The 8492-nt window shown below is 52.3% G+C and overlaps 1 protein-coding gene across 3 annotated transcripts in view; it reads right to left on the bottom strand.

The window, feature by feature from the left end:
* Positions 1 to 6298: 6298 nt before the first annotated feature.
* Positions 6299 to 8492, bottom strand: part of LOC144952921 (uncharacterized) — a 15299-nt gene continuing 13105 nt past the window's right edge. For all 3 annotated transcript variants that reach the window (XM_078883398.1, XM_078883397.1, XM_078883396.1), the window contains one exon: positions 6299 to 7847. The gene's annotated coding sequence lies outside the window, so the exon portion shown is untranslated. The remainder of the gene's footprint in view (positions 7848 to 8492) is intronic.

The following is an 8492-nucleotide window of genomic DNA, read 5'->3' as shown; positions in this document are numbered from 1 at the left end:
GGAGTCAGCGGTGAGTGTGAAGGGACTGGTGGCCACGGGAGGTAATGACAGAGGAGTCAGCTGTGAGTGTGAAGGGACTGGTGGCCACGGGAGGTAATGACAGGGGAGTCAGTTGTGAGTGTGAAGGGACTGGTGGCCATGGGAGGTAATGACAGGGGAGTCAGCGGTGAGTGTGAAGGGACTGGTGGCCACGGGAAGTAATGACAGGGGAGTCAGCTGTGAGTGTGAAGGGACTGGTGGCCACGGGAGGTAATGACAGGGGAGTCAGTTGTGAGTGTGAAGGGACTGGTGGCCATGGGAGGTAATGACAGGAGAGTCAGCGGTGAGTGTGAAGGGACTGGTGGCCATGGGAGGTAATGACAGGGGAGTCAGTTGTGAGTGTGAAGGGACTGGTGGCCATGGGAGGTAATGACAGGAGAGTCAGCGGTGAGTGTGAAGGGACTGGTGGCCACGGGAAGTAATGAAAGGGGAGTCAGCTGTGAGTGTGAAGGGACTGGTGGCCATGGGAGGTAATGACAGGAGAGTCAGCGGTGAGTGTGAAGGGACTGGTGGCCATGGGAGGTAATGACAGGAGAGTCAGCGGTGAGTGTGAAGGGACTGGTGGCCATGGGAGGTAATGACAGGGGAGTCAGCGGTGAGTGTGAAGGGACTGGTGGCCACGGGAGGTAATGACAGGGGAGTCAGCTGTGAGTGTGAAGGGACTGGTGGCCAAGGGAGGTAATGACAGGAGAGTCAGAGGTGAGTGTGAAGGGACTGGTGGCCACGGGAGGTAATGACAGGGGAGTCAGCTGTGAGTGTGAAGGGACTGGTGGCCAAGGGAGGTAATGACAGGGGAGTCAGCGGTGAGTGTGAAGGGACTGGTGGCCACGGGAGGTAATGACAGGGGAGTCAGCTGTGAGTGTGAAGGGACTGGTGGCCATGGGAAGTAATGGCAGGGGAGTCAGCTTTTAGTGTGAAGGGACTGGTGGCCAAGGGAGGTAATGACAGGGGAGTCAGCCGTGAGTGTGAAGGGACTGGTGGCCACGGGAAGTAATGGCAGGGGAGTCAGCTTTTCGTGTGAAGGGACTGGTGGCCAAGGGAGGTAATGACAGGGGAGTCAGCCGTGAGTGTGAAGGGACTGGTGGCCACGGGAGGTAATGACAGGGGAGTCAGAGGTGAGTGTGAAGGGACTGGTGGCCACGGGAGGTAATGACAGGGGAGTCAGCTGTGAGTGTGAAGGGACTGGTGGCCAAGGGAGGTAATGACAGGGGAGTCAGCGGTGAGTGTGAAGGGACTGGTGGCCACGGGAGGTAATGACAGGGGAGTCAGCTGTGAGTGTGAAGGGACTGGTGGCCATGGGAAGTAATGGCAGGGGAGTCAGCTTTTAGTGTGAAGGGACTGGTGGCCAAGGGAGGTAATGACAGGGGAGTCAGCCGTGAGTGTGAAGGGACTGGTGGCCACGGGAAGTAATGGCAGGGGAGTCAGCTTTTCGTGTGAAGGGACTGGTGGCCAAGGGAGGTAATGACAGGGGAGTCAGCCGTGAGTGTGAAGGGACTGGTGGCCACGGGAGGTAATGACAGGGGAGTCAGTTGTGAGTGTGAAGGGACTGGTAGTCAAGGCAGGTAATGACAGGGGAGTCAGAGGTGAGTGTGAAGGGACTGGTGGCCACGAGACGTAATGACAGGAGAGTCAGCGGTGAGTGTGAAGGGACTGGTGGCCACGGGAGGTAATGACAGGGGAGTCAGCGGTGAGTGTGAAGGGACTGGTGGCCACGGGAGGTAATGACAGGGGAGTCAGCGGTGAGTGTGAAGGGACTAGTGGCTACGGGAGGTAATGACAGGGGAGTCAGCGGTGAGTGTGAAGGGACTGGTGGCCACGGGAAGTAATGACAGGAGAGTCAGTGGTGAGTGTGAAGGGACTGGTGGCCACGGGAGGTAATGACAGGGGAGTCAGCGGTGAGTGTGAAGGGACTGGTTGCCACGGGAGGTAATGACAGGGGAGTCAGCGGTGAGTGTGAAGGGACTGGTGGCCACGGGAGGTAATGACAGGGGAGTCAGCGGTGAGTGTGAAGGGACTGGTGGCCACGGGAGGTAATGACAGGGGAGTCAGCGGTGAGTGTGAAGGGACTAGTGGCTACGGGAGGTAATGACAGGGGAGTCAGTTGTGAGTGTGAAGGGACTGGTGGCCACGGGAGGTAATGACAGGGGAGTCAGCGGTGAGTGTGAAGGGACTGGTGGCCACAGGAGGTAATGACAGGAGAGTCAGTTGTGAGTGTGAAGGGACTGGTGGCCACGGGAGGTAATGACAGGAGAGTCAGTGGTGAGTGTGAAGGGACTGGTGGCCACGGGAGGTAATGACAGGAGAGTCAGCTGTGAGTGTGAAGGGACTGGTGGCCACGGGAGGTAATGACAGGGGAGTCAGCGGTGAGTGTGAAGGGACTGGTGGCCACGGGAGGTAATGACAGGGGAGTCAGCGGTGAGTGTGAAGGGACTGGTGGCCATAGGAGGTAATGACAGGGGAGTCAGCGGTGAGTGTGAAGGGACTAGTGGCTACGGGAGGTGATCGTTCTTAACTGGAAGGTTAAATAAAGGATGATCGTTCTTAGCTAAAAGGTTAAATAAAGGGTGGACGTTCTTATCTGGAAGGTTAAATAAAGGGTGGACGTTCTTATCTGGAAGGTTAAATAAAGGATGGACGTTCTTATCTGGAAGGTTACATAAAGGATGGACATTCTTAGTTGGAAGGTTAAATAAAGGGTGGACGTTCTTAGCTGGAAGGTTAAATAAAGTATCGACGTTCTTACCTGGAAGGTTAAATAAAGGGTGGACGTTCTTCGCTGGAAGGTTAAATAAAGGGTGGACGTTCTCAGCTGGAAGGTTAAATAAAGGATGATCGTTCTTAGCTGGAAGGTTAAATAAAGGGTGGACATTCTTAGCTGGAAGGTTAAATAAAGGATGGACGTTCTTAACTGGAAGGTTAAATAAAGGGTGGACGTTCTTAGCTGGAAGGTTAAATAAAGGATGGACGTTCTTCGCTGGAAGGTTAAATAAAGGGTGGACGTTCTTAGCTGGAAGGTTAAATAAAGGGTGGACGTTCTTAGCTGGAAGGCTAAATAAAGGATGGACGTTCTTATCTGGAAGGTTAAATAAAGGATGGACGTTCTTATCTGGAAGGTTAAATAAAGGATGGACGTTCTTATCTGGAAGGTTACATAAAGGATGGACGTTCTTCGCTGGAAGGTTAAATAAAGGGTGGACGTTCTTAGCTGGAAGGTTAAATAAAGGATGGACGTTCTTAGCTGAAAGGTTAAATAAAGGATGGACGTTCTTATCTGGAAGGTTAAATAAAGGATGGACGTTCTTAACTGAAAGGTTAAATAAAGGATGGACGTTCTTAGCTGGAAGGTTAAATAAAGGATGGACGTTCTTATCTGGAAGGTTAAATAAAGGATGGACGTTCTTAACTGAAAGGTTAAATAAAGGATGGACGTTCTTAGCTGGAAGGTTAAATAAAGGATGGACGTTCTTATCTGGAAGGTTAAATAAAGGATGGACGTTCTTATCTGGAAGGTTAAATAAAGGGTGGACGTTCTTATCTGGAAGGTTAAATAAAGGGTGGACGTTCTTAACTGAAAGGTTAAATAAAGGATGGACGTTCTTATCTGGAAGGTTAAATAAAGGATGGACGTTCTTATCTGGAAGGTTAAATAAAGGATGGACGTTCTTAACTGAAAGGTTAAATAAAGGATGGACGTTCTTATCTGGAAGGTTAAATAAAGGGTGGACGTTCTTATCTGGAAGGTTAAATAAAGGATGGACGTTCTTAACTGAAAGGTTAAATAAAGGATGGACGTTCTTATCTGGAAGGTTAAATAAAGGATGGACGTTCTTATCTGGAAGGTTAAATAAAGGGTGGACGTTCTTATCTGGAAGGTTAAATAAAGGGTGGACGTTCTTAGCTGGAATGTTAAATAAAGGATGGACGTTCTTATCTGGAAGGTTAAATAAAGGGTGGACGTTCTTAGCTGGAAGGTTAAATAAAGGGTGGACGTTCTTATCTGGAAGGTTAAATATAGGATGGACGTTCTTAGCTGGAAGGTTAAATAAAGGGTGGACGTTCTTAGCTGGAAGGTTAAATAAAGGATGGACGTTCTTATCTGGAAGGTTAAATAAAGGGTGGACGTTCTTAGCTGGAAGGTTAAATAAAGGATGGACGTTCTTATCTGGAAGGTTAAATTAAGGGTGGACGTTCTTATCTGGAAGGTTAAATAAAGGATGACGGTTAAATGAAGGGTGGATGTTGTTATCTTGAAGGTTAAATAAAGGGTGATCGTTGTTAGCTGGAAGGTTAAATAAAGGGTGGACAATCTTAGCTGGAAGTTTAAATAAAGGACGGACGTTCTTCGCTGGAAGGTTAAATAAAGGGTGGACAATCTTAGCTGGAAGTTTAAATAAAGGATGGACGTTCTTCGCTGGAAGGTTAAATAAAGGGTGGACGTTCTTAGCTGGAAGGTTAAATAAAGGGTGGACGTTCTTAGCTGGAAGGTTAAATAAAGGGTGGACAATCTTAGCTGGAAGTTTAAATAAAGGATGGACGTTCTTCGCTGGAAGGTTAAATAAAGGGTGGACGTTCTTAGCTGGAAGGTTAAATAAAGGGTGGACGTTCTTAGCTGGAAGGTTAAATAAAGGGTGGACAATCTTAGCTGGAAGTTTAAATAAAGGATGGACGTTCTTCGCTGGAAGGTTAAATAAAGGGTGGACGTTCTTAGCTGGAAGGTTAAATAAAGGGTGGACGTTCTTAGCTGGAAGGTTAAATAAAGGGTGGACAATCTTAGCTGGAAGTTTAAATAAAGGATGGACGTTCTTCGCTGGAAGCTTAAATAAAGGGTGGACGTTCTTAGCTGGAAGGTTAAATAAAGGGTGGACATTCTTAGCTGGAAGGTTAAATAATTAGCTAGAAGGTTAAATAAAAGGTAGATGCTATTAGCTCGAAGGTTAGATAAAGGATGAAGGTTAAATAAAGGGTGGTCGTTCTTCGCTGTAGGGTTAAATAAAGGATGAAGGTTAAATAAAGGATGAAGGTTAAATAAAGGATTAAACTTAAATAAAGGATCATATAGCGGGTTGGGTATCCTTAAGAGATTCGCGACTGGGGGCTTTAATAGCAGAGCGCCGATGACGTCACTCGAAGGGTCCAACCAATCAGCGGGCGTCCTGCGCAGCGCAGGCCAATCAGGAGCAGAGGATTTCACCGCTCCGTTGGCCACGCCCCCAACACCCGCGTGGGGGACCCCCACCCCCTCCCAGCCGTCTCCCGTGGCAACCGAGCTCGGTGACCTCCACGTTGATTGGTCAGTTTGAATGGGCGGGGTCTGTCGTAGGATGGGTGGTGCTGGGGGAGGGGCGAGTTGGGGGAGGGGCGAGTGGGGGGGGGAGGGGGCGAGTGGGGGGGAGGGGCGAGTGGGGGGGGGGCGAGTGGGGGGGGAGGGGCGAGTGGGGGGGAGGGGCGAGTTGGGGAGAGGGGCGAGTGGGGGGCGAGTGGGGGGGGGGGGGGGGGAGGGGCGAGTGGGGAGGGAGGGGGCGAGTGGGGGGAGGGGGGAGGTGGGGGGGAGGGCGAGTGGGGGGGGGGAGGGGCGAGTTGGGGGAGGGGGCGAGTGGGGGGGGAGGTGCGAGTGGGGGGGGAGGGGCGAGTGGGGGGAGGGGCGAGTGGGGGGGGGGGGCGAGGTGGGGGGGGGAGGGGCGAGGGGGGAGTGAGGGGGGGGGGGAGGGTGGAGTGGGGGGGGGGAGGGGCGAGTGGGGGGAGGGGCGAGTGGGGGGAGGTGCGGAGAGGGGCGAGTGGCGAGGGGGGCGGAGAGTGGGGGGGGGGGAGGGGCGATGTTGGGGGGGGAGGGGCGAGTGGGGGGCCGAGGGGGTGGATTTAAATAAAGAAATAATACCGCGTCCACCCGTCCTTGGTCACGTGGTGGTGAGATGGGGGGGTGGGTGACGTCACCCCGGCACTGTGGCTACACACCGCACCAGGCACTCGTTTGAGGCTGAGTCGACCTAGGGGAGGCCCAGGACTGGTTCAGATAATCGTCACTGGTGGTGTTGGCCGTGAGCGGGAATCGAACTTGGGTGGCCGGGTTCGTAGCGCAGCGTAGCGCTAACCACTACACCCACCGCTCCCCACACACACACACACACACGTGTACACACACACACGTGTACACACACACACGTGTACACACACACACGTGTACACACACACACGTGTACACACGTGTACACACACACACGTACACACACACGTACACACACACGTACACAAACTTCACACGTGCGCGTATACTTCATTAGAACTTGTGCAAAATAGAAATTGTCGTACAAAAACAAATGGAATCCAACGCGACATGTCACCAGCGTTGATCCCAGCGATTCGCCCGGCTGATGAGCCGGTGAATGTTGAAACTGGTTAGACACTTTTCGATTTAAAGCTTTCGTGACTGCAGCAGGGATTCATCTTCTTGGTTCTTTCGGTAAAGTCACGTAGAAGGGAAGTAATAAAATAATAAAAATAAAACATAATAAAATAATTCTCACGACGTTTCGGCCACAACGCAAGCAGCCGTCCTCAGACGCTGTCTCCCCGACAGCACTTGCCCCTACAGTCTGTTACGGCTATACGGGGGATCTTTGTTTCTATCTTTTGTATGTCTATGTAAGTCCCATCGGTGAGCTCCTCCGGCAGGGCAAGGCTGCGTTGGCTGGGCCATGTAGCCCGCATGCCCAGCCACCGCATGCCTAGACAGCTTTTGTTCGGTCGGATCGAGGGGGCTAAACGGGCGCGGCACGGGCTAGAGAAGAGATGGAGTGATGGGCGAGTGGGTGAGTGCGTGGGTGAGTGCGTGGGTGAGTGAGTGAGTGGGTGAGTGAGTGGGTGAGTGAGTGGGTGAGTGAGTGGGTGAGTGAGTGGGTGAGTGAGTGGGTCAGTGGGTGAGTGAGTGGGTGAGTGAGTGGGTGGGTGGGTGAGTGACACGGGCTAGAGAAGAGATGGAGTGATGTGGTACAGGAGGACGTGGAGCTGAGTGGACTTGCCGATGACTGGTACCAGCGGTGTCAAGATCGGCCTCAGTGGAGGAGGCTCGTGAAGGACGCTACTGGGCAGTTGGAGGCAGTCGCCCTCCAACAACAACGGAGGGCGGAGGAGCGACGCTCACAACAACGAGCGGAGCGCCGGGTGGCTAAAGCACAGCAAGTTGGCACAGTAGGGGGCACAGGTGGTGCATCAGCCAGTCATCTCGGTCATCTCGGTCAGTCGACCCGTGGCACCTGCTGGGTCTGTCCCGTGACCTCCTGCCAGCGGGCGTTCGACACTTCACGTGGCCTCAAGGTGCACTTGGCCTGGCACAAGCGTCGTGGTGACGTCACCGCCAATTAGTGGCGAATGGCGGTTGTTGTTGTTGTCTATCTGTGTGTGTGTCTATCTGTGTGTGTGTCTATCTGTGTGTGTGTCTATCTGTGTATGTGTGTTTGTGTGTCTATCTGTGTGTGTGTCTGTGTGTGTCTATCTGTGTGTGTGTGTGTATCTATGAGGGCCTCTATGAGTCTCTGTGAGTCTCTATGAGTCTCTGTGTGTGTCTATGTGGGTCTCTGTGTATCGCTATGAGTCTCTGCACGTCTGTGTGTGTCTATGAGTCTCTGTGTGAGCCTCTATGAGTCTATATGTGTATCTCTATGAGTCTGTGAGTCTCTGTGTGTCTCTATGAGTCTCTATAAGTCTCTATGAGTCTCTATGGGTCTCTATGGGTCTCTGTGCCGGCTGCGTAGGAGGAGGTACGAGGGGTGAGCAAACGAGAGCAGCGACAGGCAGAGGAGAGACACCGACACCTGGGGGAGACAGCGGCGACGCGTGTCAGTGGCGTGTCAGTGGCATGTCAGTCACATGTAGGTCACATGTCAGTGGCGTGTCGGTGGCGTGTCAGTGGCGTGTAGGTCACATGGCATTCACATGTCAGTGGCGTGTCGGTGGCGTGTGGGTCACATGTCATTCACATGTCAGTGGCGTGTCGGTGGCGTGTAGGTCACATGTCATTCGCATGTCAGTGGCGTGTCGGTGGCGTGCGGGTTACATGTCATTCACATGTCAGTGGCGTGTCGGTGGCGGGTAGGTCACATGTCATTCGCATGTCAGTGGCGTGTGGGTCACATGTCATTCACATGTCAGTTGCGTGTCAGTGGCGTGTGGGTCACATGTCATTCACATGTCAGTTGCGTGTCAGTGGCGTGTCGATCGTGTGTCAGTGGCGTGTAGGTCGCGTGTTAGTCACATGAAAGTAACGTAACATCGGCGCGATACTGCTGATGATGTTGGTGACGTTGATGTTGATGATGTTATTGTTGATGTTGATGTTGTTGTTGATGCTGTTGTTGTTGATGTTGTTGATGTTGCTGTTGATGATGATGTTGTTGTTCATGTTGTTGTTGATGATGTTGTTGTTCATGTTATTGATGTTGTTCATGTTGGTGACGTTG

The sequence above is a fragment of the Lampetra fluviatilis genome, chromosome 71, assembly GCF_964198595.1.
Source record: "Lampetra fluviatilis chromosome 71, kcLamFluv1.1, whole genome shotgun sequence".
Lineage (NCBI taxonomy): Eukaryota > Metazoa > Chordata > Hyperoartia > Petromyzontiformes > Petromyzontidae > Lampetra > Lampetra fluviatilis.
The sequence above is the reverse complement of the archived record's forward strand: the minus strand, read 5'-3'. Positions and strand labels throughout refer to the sequence as shown.